This window comes from Pseudonaja textilis, chromosome 3 (genome assembly GCF_049901715.1).
Source record: "Pseudonaja textilis isolate UNSWEBS1 chromosome 3, rPseTex1.2, whole genome shotgun sequence".
NCBI classification, from domain to species: domain Eukaryota; kingdom Metazoa; phylum Chordata; class Lepidosauria; order Squamata; family Elapidae; genus Pseudonaja; species Pseudonaja textilis.
Window position 1 is genome coordinate 44,027,681 of NC_141992.1, and position 13,117 is coordinate 44,040,797.

Here is a 13,117-nt window from a genome sequence, read left to right on the forward strand (position 1 = left end):
CAAAGAAATAAACAAATCATGAACTTGTAATATGGGATTGTATAACCTGGGCTTAATCTGGGGAAACTAAAAAAAAGGTTGAATCATTATTCAATATCCTATGTTTGGAGTGTTGCCTGGAATACAGCACTGAAATCAACAAATTCAGTACACTTCAGTACACACAACTGATCTGAAAGATGGTTTATCTGCATCTGGGCTTCCAAATAAAAATATAATATTATTTTCTCCTAAATGCAATTTTACAGAGTGGCAATTAAAGTCCAAGAGCTTAAAATTGGTAGTATTAAACTTAGAAACCCGGGAAGCATATAAAATTAAATATTTTAAATGCAGGACAGCTTTCTTACCATTGGGAAGATGCTTCAGCCACCTAAGTCTAGTAACTTGGCACAAAAAGGAGAAATTTTGCTTGGCTCCCAAGTTTTGGAATGCCCCTTTAAAATATTTTAATGATACTGATTTCTAATTTCAATTTGATCCTAACTATATTATTTTGTGTTATATTTTATACTTAAATTTTAATTATTTTTTGTTATATTTTATAGTTAAATTTTAATGTTTTAAAACAGCCTCAAATGTTTATTAAAACAAGGCAGACTACACTTACACACGGAATAATAAACATGTACTTTTTGCATCTTCGGTTTTTTTAGCATGTTGTGTATTTCTGTGTTGGTGTTTTATTCCCCAAGAACACCGTTCACCTCAAATGTCTGAGGGAGTCAGACATTTGGTCATAATTTTAGAGAGTCCTATAATTCTGGAGAGGGTTAATGCTTTTTGCAACACTAAATGAAAAGGATAACCAGGTCATTCCCGAAAGCTGGAGCTTAGGCGGGTTGTAGCCTTGAACTACAGCCAGCGGGAGGAGACGAGAAAGTCACTTCGCCCGGTCTCCAGACAAGGAACGCTCCTTCGGCCCCGCATTTGGGCAAGTCAACGTCACTCCCAAGGCAACAAGGCGCATGCGCCTTGAGGGCTAGCAATTTAAAAGGCGGTAGAACGCGAGCCGGTTTGCGATGGAGCCCACAATGTAATTCACCACTCGGGGCTTCGAAGCGGAGATGCGGCTTCTCTTGGAGAAGAAAGCGTACGAGCTGCGGCGTCTCTTTTCCAGGTACTTCAGCAACATGTGCGCTAGTGTTTCCGAGCCACCTCCTATGAAGTCAGTTCACATGTTTGCTCTTGTTCTTTTTCTTTTCTTTTTTAAACTCTGGGCATCTCCTGCAGTGCCGGGGCCACTTTCCCTTACTGGAAAGAGCCTCTCCTCCCCTCAGCTCCGACCGCTTTCCCCAAGGGGCCGGCGCCTCAGCTCGGGCAAGTCCTCCTCCGCGTGTGGGGGATCTGGGGAGGCCGGTGTCTCCCGTGCCTTCTCCCTCCTCCTCCTCCTCCTCCGGCGGCGGCGGCAACTGCTGCGGAGGAGCGTGGGTGGTTGGGTCGGGGGACAAGCGGGAAGAGGCGGCTCAGTCTTTTAGAGTAGGACATTGTTGGCAGCGCTCGCTCCGTTTTGAGATGCCGCAAGCGCACCCCCCAGAAAGTTATTTTGCTTGCTCATCGTTAATCTCGTCTCTTTTGGAAAATCTTAGGCTTTCGTCTCCGGAAAGGGGTGGGGCTGCAAGAGGTATGAGTCATAGATTAATCGCGGGGTTTATTTTGGTTGAACTTGCTGCGGAAATCTCTGATGCTAGTAGATCTGCTCGGGGATTCCACGTTTTGCTTACTTCGGTTCCCGTAGTTACTTTCAACCCGGTTTTAGAGCTGTTCATTGGATACGTGGCGTTGGGAGTAATGTTGCGGATAAATGAATGTCTGGCCCCTAGGTTACTGTTGCTGCTTAATGAGCGGTAGTCTATTAGATGACGAAGGAATTCCTCCAAGCCCTGGGAAAAATGATCATCGGGTTTGCTTCATCCTTGAACTTCTCTCTCTTCCCTTTTCCTCTAATTCTTTCCTGAACTCCTGCTCTCTCCTACTGGCTGGGTAGTCTAAAAACTTTCTAAAGCTTGTTAATTGTTGGAAATCCATAGAGCACAGATCCAAATTTGACGTAGCCGAGTTGCTGCTTCTTACAAAGTACTAAAAATGTTTTTAAACCTCTTTCACCAGTCAAGACATTTTGGAGTTTTTTCTCTCTTTCTTCCTACTGTATTATGTCGTGGTAACAATTCTAGAAGCTGAAAATACACCTCCAGAAATGCAGAACCTATGTTTTAAAAGTTTGTCTTTAACCTGGGGTAGGCCTACTTTCCAGGGCTTCTGTTTTAAAGAACCAAATGTGGTGGCATTCTATTATCTAAATTTATCCAAAATTACATTCAGCCAGTGACTCCAAGGTTTCCTCAGAAAACGTGTATTGATTGCTGCTATCAGCAAAGCTGCTAACTTCTATTTTCAGTTGTGACAACTGGGTTGTTCATTACAGCCTTGTCACTTTGAGGAAAATTCTCTTGCTGGACAGAAATGGCGGAGGCTACATGACCATGTTGTCAAGAAATTCTGGGAGCTGGTACTAGATTGATATAATAAGCTGGTGAAATTTGACCAGGGCTTTTTAGTAATTGGCATTTAAAGTTTGGGGAGATGGGTGGTTAAAAATTAAAATATTGGATAAAAAGTTTTGTTTATAATTTTGTTCTAATACTGCACTGACATGATAGTTGTTTTCAAGGCACCTAGCATCTGTTATGCTATCTGTTAAAAATCCACAAATAACTAAATATTACATTTAGTTATTGTGACCCAGGGCACCTTTGTCACAAGGACTATGAAAAATAAAATGGCCGCTAACCCAGATACTGTTTGAAGCATTAGGTCTGATGTTGATAATGGTAATAAGTGCTGTTATTGGATATTAATAGTAACACAAATTATTACATGATTGGCTCTTCGCTTAAGAACTGAGCCCAAGTTGTGGCCCAGAACATATATAATTGAAGTTAGATCTGTTTCATGTGACACTTTTCCCACAACATGTTCCAAATTGTTTTATTGACCACATTAGAATTGTATGAATAATTGATTGTGAGATGCCTGTGGGAGGAATTCAGGTTGGACAAGGAAAGACTCCTTCCCCTTGCCCCAAATTGAGTTTTCTATGGATCCTGCCAGCCAAAGAATCCATCAGAAGCTTTCCAGCTAGGCATGTAAGCTGGTGTCCTTGATTAACTCTGATAGACTTGGTTCGGTCTCTTTCTCAAACAGAAAACAAAACTCCATCAAGGATTTCATAATACTCATTCCACAATTAATGTGTAAGAGGTAGATTGCTCTATATGTCCTGTGGTTAAGAAATGGTGTTTTTCTAATAATTAACTAACCTATTTCCTGATCTAAAGGGAAAGCAACTATCCCTTAACTTTCCGACAGGCCTTTAAGTTGATTGTAAATCAGTAATAATCTATGTGAGTCTTTTTTAAAAAAAATAGATTAATTTGTAGTATACAAAAGCAGACTGGTGTTTGTGTTACTTTGTTAGCTTTTCTTGTGGAACAGGTCTTTGAAAATTAAGCTTGGACACTCCTATATCAGCAGAAGTTAATCCAATAAAAACTATTGCCTAGGGTTTTTTTTTTTTTAAAAAAATCTTAGCTTTAGGGAAACTGAATAATGGATTTTCAGTAGTACTAAGCCTTTATGACAGATTGGGATATAACCCTAGTGTTTTACTTGGGATTATCTGAAGTATTGGGCACCTGCTAAAACAAACATATACCCATAATTTGCTGCAGCAGTAATGGAAATTGCAAATATTTGAGTGATGAGTAGGTTTAGCTGCTTTCAGATAGGTTCAGCTCAGAGCTAACTAGTTGATAGAATGATGTATGTTCAATCATAACATAATTTAGGGTTCTTCATGAACTTCTTCCTCTTGGATATCACAGGAGGATTTCTAAGAATCACAAAATTATGTTGAAGGATAAAATTTATCATGGCTGCTACGTGTTATGCTTCATGGAGATAACATTTCTCTTAACAGCCTATAATGGCCAATCAGTACTGGAGCATTGGCCCTTTAGAAAAGAAATAACTAATAAAAGAGGGAATGAGTTAGCTCTTCCTTGCCAGTATGCAATTTTAAATCTGACGTGACATTATTCCAGTATGTATAAATGTGTAGATCTGAACACAAGTGGCACATGCACTTCTGTATATTTGTATGTATATATAAGCATACTAAGTATACAATGCAGCCCCATAAGATGGTAATGTAATATAAGAAAATAAAGGAAGTTTGTTATTTATAGACATTAACTATATTATTTATTTTATATGGAACCTAAGACATTCCTCTTCACTAAGTGCAGCTCAGGCAAGCCAAAAGGTTGGCTTCTCTAAATCCCTATTTTCTGTTAATCTTGGATATATTTCAAAATTATTCTATCCAAAAATTGATGAAAACAGGAAACATTGATCCACATGAATACATTGGGTATTTTCAAAAATGGATTTTTCCTAAATCAGAAGGTGGCTTACATGAGTCTTATCTATAGCTGTTCTAGTTGATTTGGACCATTCCTCCTGTCTTATACAGAATTGCTAGTTTATGTGGCTCATCTCATGCTGTTCATTGTTTTGCTTCTCAGTGACCAATTTTATGACAAGCACATTAATCCTTTTTCGATAGGGTAAAGTCTGAAGTGGTATAACAGATTTGTCTGAAACTATGACATATCTTCTAACAATTCTGAGATGATTTTATGTTATACTCTTGCATATTATATGAGTAGAAGGATCAAAATAGTAGCATCAATTTTGTGGATTTTTTTTAAAGACCAAAGGGTATGTAAATGATCTTTATTCAATCAGGCATAAGTAGTCCTGGAAGGCAGTCTGTATAGTAAATAAGTATAATAATTGACTAACAGGCCTGTCAAACTGGCGGCCTACAGGCCGACACCCACCCTGGCTTTGCAAAGACAAAAAAAGTCACAAAGCGTCTCGATATGTCATGTGACGTGATCGAGTTTGACACCCGTGGACTAAAGCACAAAACAGCACTGAATACATTGAGCATACCTTTTGCACATACAACACTGTTAATGACACTGGCAGATTCTATTTTCTTTTGAGGCATGATTCACTTGATTTTTTTATTCTAGGGGCTCTTTCCTAACTTTGCTGCCTACAGATACACTGAACCACAACTCACATAATTCCAAAGCTGCATCAGTTATTGTGGCAGAGAATTACAATGTTTACAGTCTTCCCATTCTTTGCACAATTGCACATGGAGAGGACACGGGGTTGGGAAAGACTGATCTAAACTGTTTCTAAAGTGCCCATTAGTTCCTATATTTGCTAGTAAGATAGCGGTGTATCAGTCTAGACAGTGGTGTAGCAAGCCTAGCTTTCTTTCCATAACATTCATCTATCTTTAGTTTCATTTGTGTTCTATCTCAAAAATGGAAGTTTAAGGTAAAACATTGATATTTAAATGCAAGACTGGTTTTAGATCAGTAGGAACTGTCGTGGCTAGAATACTGTTTACCTCACTCTTCAGTCCTGTCTTTGTATGTGGTAAACTGAAAAATAGCCACTGACATATCACCAAATTATTGCCTCCTAATTCTACCGTTGCCTTTAAAAAGTGGTGAAAAATATAACAAAAACCAAAACGTAAATAAATGTCCTTTAATGCCTTCAACTTGGCTTCACTGTTTAATTGTTCACAGTTGAAGATTAAACTATTTTCAAAATAACATTACAAACGAAAGAAATACAGTTCATATTCAAAGAGCAGATAACAAAGCAAAAAACAAAAACAAACTGCACTGAAGAAAGTTCCACTGACAGACCAGGATAATAAATTACAAACTTCAAGAAGATAACCAGGTATAGTTCATTGGAAGAACGTCAACCAAGATAAACCTCACCCAGGAATAAAATATTAATTTGTCTCCATCGTTTGTTAGCACGCAGGTCCAAACTCTTATGCAGATCTCACATCTGCAACCCATGAAGAGGATCATGGCCCTCTCCTCCCAAGTAGACCACATTTTCCCCTGATCCTCTCCTCCCTGCGTGTCCTAGGATGGATAGGGGATGGGCCTGGGTTCTCCTCTGATTGCTCAGCCGGCCTCTGCCCTTCCCCAGCCTCCTCCACCACCTCCGGAGCCACATTTCCACTCCCTATCAACTGTTCCTCCTCTCCCTCAGAGTCTCCACCAGGGGTATGACAAAAGTAATACAGGTATTCCTGTAGAGGTAGTACAGATATTTGACTTGGAACCACAACTGAGCCCAAAATTTCTGTTGCTAAGCAGGACAGTTTTTAAATGAATTTTGTCTCATTTTACAACTTCTTGCCACAGTTGTGAAATGAATTACTGAAGCTGTTAAGTTAGTAACATGGCTCGTTAAGTGAACCTGGCTTTCCCATTGACTTTGCTTGTCAGAAAGCTGTAAAAGGTAATAAAATGACCTCAGGATGTTGCAATCATCATAAATATGAGTCAGTTGCATCTGAATTTTGATCATGTGACCATGGGGATGCTGCGATGATCATGAGTACGAAAATGGTCGTAAGTTACTTTTTCAGTGCTGTTGTAACTTTGAATAGTCACTAAATAAGCCATTGTAAATCAAGGACTTCCTGTACCATGGAACATGTCCTAAGTGAGGAGAAAAGTGTCCTTCCAGTTTATATATTTGCAGCTGATTTCTTCGGCTAACGATTTTGCTTTGCTGCTCGATGATGCTAGCTATTGAGCTTGGTAAGCACCAAAATTCACTTCCCAAATACAGAATTGTAGCATTCAAATTGCAATTTCAATCTCTTCTTAATGGTAGCCAATTCTGATTTCTCTCCAATCTACTGCCATAACAAGGATTGTTAGTCTGTATTGCTACTTGCCAAGAGAGTTTCAGCATCCTTTTCAATCAGGCGTTTCTATATATGAGAAATAACTACTCCCAGAGCCTGTGGGCCTGATTTACCTTCTGTTCAGGTAGGCAGTACTGCATTATCATCTTAAGAGGATAGAAGCCATTAATTCCTGAACCTAATTCCTGTTGTTATCTGGGTGTTCAGAAAAACAATTTCTAATCTCTGTGGTTAAAGTCCATGTTCATGTGCAAGAGACACAAAGGTTCTAAACTGCAAACAGGTATGGGTGCAGACAAAGGAAAACCTAACTTCATATTTTGAAATCTACTTAAGCGCAGCCTAATGTATTACAGGAAAGGCAAGAAAAGTTAACATAACACCATGGCTGACTCAGGAAAAAAACATGCAATGCAGCTTTTTTCATTTCTTTTTGATTTCTGAGAACAATCTTTTAATTCCTTGTATTGAAATTATCCCTTATTATCATTTATTGACAGATGTGTGTGTCAAGGGGACAGGTTTTGTTTCACCCCAAAGCAGCATATTCATTCTCATTCTCATTCTCTCTTCTTCTCCCTCCCTCTCTCCATCCACTTATCTATCTATATTCTATCATCTATCCTGTTTTGTTGCATTTTGCACAATGGAAACTAGTCACAAATCATCTTCAGATATAACTGTTGAATAGGGCTTAATTTGCAAGCTGGCTTTACTAAAAAGTTTTTTTTTTGTATGAAGTGATCTTGGGAGTGTTTTCTGAGTCTTATTCCTCAGTTATATTTCTCAAATGTAAGCGAGTCCATAGGTGGCATTATAATACTCACATTCATTTCTGGTTAGCTCCAGTTAACTCTGTTTTGCTCACTGTAATTATTACTTCATCAAAACAGAGAAAGAGGTTGAGCATGTATGCTTTCTTTGGTATAGGTGTTGTTTATTTTTACTTGTGCCTTGCCAAATTTCTGAAAAGGAAGTAAAATAAACAAAAAATCTAAGGGATTAATGGAAGAAAGGGATCTGGAAAGGAGGAAGATAATCAAATAAGCTATCACTCTTTCATAAATGTTACATAACTAAGTTGCAAAATGTCCAGGTGTAATGTTCACTGCTGTAGATTATTTTGGGATGAGTGGAGTAGCCAAATGGCAGCTTGTCCCAGATAAAAGGAGGGTGGATGAGTGGGTGGAGGGAGGTGGGAGGCAGGGAGAGTCTTAGTATCATGCCTCTCCTTTGCTACAGTCAGAAGGATCAGTGGGGAAATAAGTGGCTTAGTGCCATTGGGCAGAGTTATGAATTTCATCACATTTGCATATTGGACCAGCCAATGAACAGGGTGATTAAACATACCATCCTGTCTATATTAACTCCAAAATCCACAGTGACTTACACAAAGCTTTGTGAGAGTTACACTGAGTTTTGTGCAAGTTACCCCGGATATTATATTTCCCATGACAAATGTAAGATCATTTTTGCATATTATTTGCATTTTATGTAACTGCATCTTGGATTGAGTTTGGGGTGGGAAGAAGAGAATCCTAGCATTATTTAAAGGCTAAGAGTTACCTGAAATTCTTGATGACTACCAGAGTGCACCCCTATAATTTTCTTGTATGGAAATGGTGTGACATTGCTTTCTTCCTAAATGTTTTTTCAACCTGTTCAGATTCTACGTTTTTATGGGTATCCCCATTTCTATTTCTGGGCAATATGAAATATATGAGTGTCCCCAGGAAAACAATCTTGGACTTCTGCAGCAGTTATAACTGTCCTTACTCTATCCTTCCCTCTCTATATACCCGTTTGTTCTTGGGTGTTGACCTGATTCACTACCTACAATGCACAGTAAGTACTTTTTGAAAATCAAAGGGTACTATTTATAGAAAGCATAATTTGAAACTGCCAGAAAGGTGTAATGTATGAGGGGCGGGGGGGAGTTTTCCAGCCCATATGTATTCTCCATGAAATTTGATCTGGAAAATTGAGATTTCTGAAGAAATGAAACATAAAGGACTAACAGGAAAAGAATATGCCTGTAATTTTCAGAAACTGCCAGGAAGATTTACCCACCCTGTCTGTAAAGATGGCCAGTAAGTCAGAAAGTTCATGTTTATAGTTAGCCTTGTTCTTCTCAACCATGCTGTGTGTACTAAGTCTAAAATCTGCAGCAGCCAAATTTGACTCAGAGTGCAAACTTAGCCAATCCTCTATTGCCAAAACCCACTTTCCTTCTTTTCCTGTTGAGAAACTAATAGGATAACAGGATCTGATTATGTGGAAAGCATTAAATTAATTATCCCAGTTGTACAAGAGACTTAGCTGGTGCTCTGTTTGAAAGGAATTGTTAAAATCTGAACAATCAAGTGATTTATGATAAATCCTGGCCATGCAATATACTGCAGAATATGATGAACGACCTATATTAACCAGTCTTAGCTAAATGGTGAGTCATTGGGAAAACTGAAATATAAGTAGTACAAGTTTCCTAAGAGTGGTCTCAGTCATTTTAGTAGACCACTGAAGAACTTGTGTCTCAACCATAATTCCCACTTCCCCTAAGGAAATTAGGGCAAGTGGGAACTATTGTTAAGCAATAGCATGAAAGCCATACTTTAGAAATTGATGGTATAATATTGTAGTTTAAATTTGCCAACAGTTTAAATTTCATGCTCCCGAAAGAAATGCTAGGAAAATAAATGCTTTTCTTCTTAAAAAGATAATTGGGCTGATGTGATTAGCAGAAATCACTGAGAAGAATGGGATTTATGTGGCAAAATGACACTTAGGTCACTCATGAGAGAAAAGTGGGGTGACTCTTTCAAAATCTGGCATTTTCAACCCAACTGAAGACTTTCCCAGGACATCTACTTTTGCCGTACCCTTTTTTTTGAAGTATGCTGTAACTGAAATTAGTCCATATTCTGTGCTTTTCTTTTTTCTTTTATAAGGGTTCTTGGTTTCTACACCATACCCCTCTACTTTGGAAATTATCAGCAGGTTCCTTCTTTGCAGTGATCAAAAATTACAATTATGACATTAAATAGCTGGCATGATTATAAATAGCTGGAATTGCAGGCCTCAAAACTGCCACAGGCAAAAATGCGTTACTTACCATGTGATTACAAAAGGGGCCATTAGTATGTCTGGAACTCAAAACCTATCCCTCACAGAAGAGCACAAGGTTAAGCCTTTCAACTTTAGTCAAAAAATGTAATAAAGCTTAAGAATTTGCTATCATCATTTCTTCAAAGCTTCTTGTGGCTGAGATTTGGAATAATGTGGTTTTCTCCTATCACTACAGTACTGTTCTATACCAAATAAGGCCTCTCTATTGGCAACAAATTATCTTCCCATTCAAAAAATTAACTAGTTTTTGCACTGGATTAGCCAGTGGATTGCTTATATTTTTGCCTGAAAGAACTTATTTGAGTTTCACATGTTTACGAGTTGATAAGGTGGTTTGTTTGATAACAGAGAACAGATAATAAGAGTTGGAAGGATCGTAGTAGGTCATCTAGTCCAACCCCCACCCAAGCGGGAGATCCTACCCATTTCTGACAAATGGCAGTCCAATCTCTTCTTGAAGGTCTCAAGTGATGGCGTTCCCACAACTTCCGAGGACAAGCTGTTCCTTTGGTTGATCGTTCTCACTGTCAGAAAGTTTCTCCTTATTTCCAGGTTAAATTTCTCCTTATTCAGTTTCCATCTATTATTCCTTGACTGGCCTCAGGCGCTTTAGAAAATAGCTTGACCCCCTCATCTCTATGGCAGCCCCTCAAATATTGGAAGACCGCTATCATGTCTCCCCTGGTCCTTCTCTTCACTAGACTAGCCAAGCCCAGTTCCTGTAACCGTTCTTCATTTGCCTTAGTCTCCAGTCCCCTAAACATCCTGGTTGCTTTTCTCTGCACTTTTTTCTAGAGCGTCAACATCTTTTTATAATGTGGTGATCAAAAATGAATGCAGTACTCTAGGTGTGGTCTTACTAAGGTTAACTTACGTTGGATCTGAATCCAATATAATGTGTTAGATTCTATGTACAAGCGTGATTTGTTTTAAACTCACCATTTCATTTTATGTTTAGTGATATTTACATATAGAGGTTCCATAGGATCCTTCTTTAGGTTCATTAGGCTCCTTTCCAATTGCAGACCTCGGGATTCAGTCTGCAATGTGTCTTGTATCAGCTGGTAGTTCTCCCCCTACATCTGGCCCAAAAATCCTTATATCATCCTGGCTGGAAGAAAAAGGCAAAATGGAAAATGTAAATAATTGTCTTTGACAGCATGACTAGGCACAGTTACAAAAGGGGGAGCAAAGTTAGCTGCTGATGTTTTCAGCCTGACCTCTGCATTTTTGGGATTCTTGATGTCATGGAGTGATGTTAAACTGGCAAAGTATTTGTTTCTGTTCAGGGCTAAGCTGTGAAGTGTGTGTGTGTGTGAATGAAAACTTTTCAAATCTGCTTTTTACTTTCTAAATGTGAAATCTAGCAGTCCAGATGATCTCTCCACCCCTAAATTCATGACTTTGTGGCTTCGAATTGTATTCTACAACTTTGCAGCAAATGTGACTTTGGAGGAACTCTGAAGAAAGAAGGAGATGAAAAAAGGCTTAAATTCAGTATGCTGGATTCAAGAGACTAAAAGTGTCAGTGTGTGTAAGAGATATAATATTAAAAGTGAATGCAAAAAGTGGTATAATTTGGAATTTTAAAAAAATCTGCATTGCTTTCAGAATGGTAAAAGGATAGGTGTGAGATAGCGAAAATACTTGTAATACCAAGAGGTAATGAGATATGTTTGCACATATTTAGTAATAAGGTCAAAAGATTGATAGTTGTTATCTCTGTAACACAATATTGTATCTTCACACTACTCCTACACTTCTGTATTGCCATTCTCTCAAACAGTCAGCCATTTCAAAAGAGTGGTATATTATGAAATGCAGGTGGGGATAATATGGATAGCAAAGAAAGGAAAATACATTTTTGCCTATAATTACATGGGAAAGGGAAGCAGTACCTTGTGTGAATGATCAAATGACTCTGACTAAATGGCTTGAAATGTATCCTACTGCATAGGATGGCCGTGAGGACAGAAGTTTTCAGATGCACATACAAGTTATAATCTGTTGGAGCTTGAAGGCAGAGTTGCATGTGAAAGGGTCCAGTTCTGGATAAAAATTGCAAAAAAACTAAAACTCTCTGCAATTTCAATCCAGCATAGTGCAGATCATGTGTGTCTCTTGTTGCTTTGTATATGATGTGCAACTGATCTTTTCCTTTGCCAGACAGTTGGATTAAAGGATATGAGCATTTCCCTCACTGCTTATTGGAAGAATATCTTAAAATAAAGTTAAGTGCTTTAAACTTGAAACTGCATCCAGATTTTAAAGTGAATTCAAACTATCTTGACCTGAAAGTGATTATTTGACAGTAGATATTAAATAAGGGTGAAGGCTTCTGCTGAGAAAATGATCAGCCAAAGTCAGGGAACAGACCATGCACCTTGTTTTCCCCAAAATAAAACCCTGTCTTATATTTTTTTTGCCACCAAAAAAGGCACCAGGTCTTATTTTCGGGGGATGTTATCCACTGACTAACCTCACTTGCACGTGTCGCCCCCGGCCTCCTTTTCGCTGTCAGAGGCCTTCAGGAACTTCTTCTGCAGCCGGCAAGGCTTTCTTGAAGGCCTCTGCAGCCGATAACAGAGCTCCAGATCGATCTGGAGCTCTGTTATCAGCTACAGAGGCCTTCAGGAAAGCCTTGCCAGCCTTGTCGGCTGCTGAAGAAATGAGCCGGCAAGGCAGGTGTGCGGGGTGTGCGACAACTGTCCAAAAGTACAACTGCTACAACTATCCAAAAGTAAGTAGTAAGTAAGTAGTAGGGCAGCTCCACCCCCACATCCCCACCTGTGCACTCAAGTGGGTGGGATCTTAATTAGGACTTATTTTTTTGGGGGGGGGGTAGGGCTTATATTGGGTGCACGTGTAAAAATCAAGGACGTACTTTCAGGGTAGGTCATATTTTTGGGGAAACAGGGTAGCAGTTTTGCATTCTTGATCCTTATGAGATCTGTGAATATTAATGCCACTTAGAAGTTACAAATATGTTTTGTCATCATCATTTAATAAAAACCAAAGCTCGATTTTTTTATGCCACTTACCCTCCAATAACCTCCCAGCCCTTCTTTGAATGAGGTACTTGTGAAATGGCATCTTCAGAAATGGCATTTCTGGACCAGGGCAATACTCACTTCACATTCTTCAAGAATGCAGGCAGATGGTCAA

The 13,117-nt window shown here is 38.9% G+C and overlaps 1 protein-coding gene across 7 annotated transcripts in view; it reads left to right on the forward strand.

Moving 5' to 3' along the window:
- The first annotated feature begins 987 nt into the window (after nt 1-987).
- SLC45A3 (solute carrier family 45 member 3) overlaps nt 988-13,117 on the forward strand; it is a 37,583-nt gene continuing 25,453 nt past the window's right edge. For 2 of the 7 annotated variants that reach the window (XM_026715525.2, XM_087929405.1), the window contains exon 1: nt 988-1,120. The gene's annotated coding sequence lies outside the window, so the exon portion shown is untranslated. Of the gene's footprint in view, nt 1,169-1,487; nt 1,625-6,314; nt 6,412-8,214; nt 8,287-8,459; nt 8,672-13,117 lie in introns of those variants that run through there. The other 5 variants (XM_087929402.1, XM_087929404.1, XM_026715528.2 and 2 more) reach the window with 5 other exon arrangements.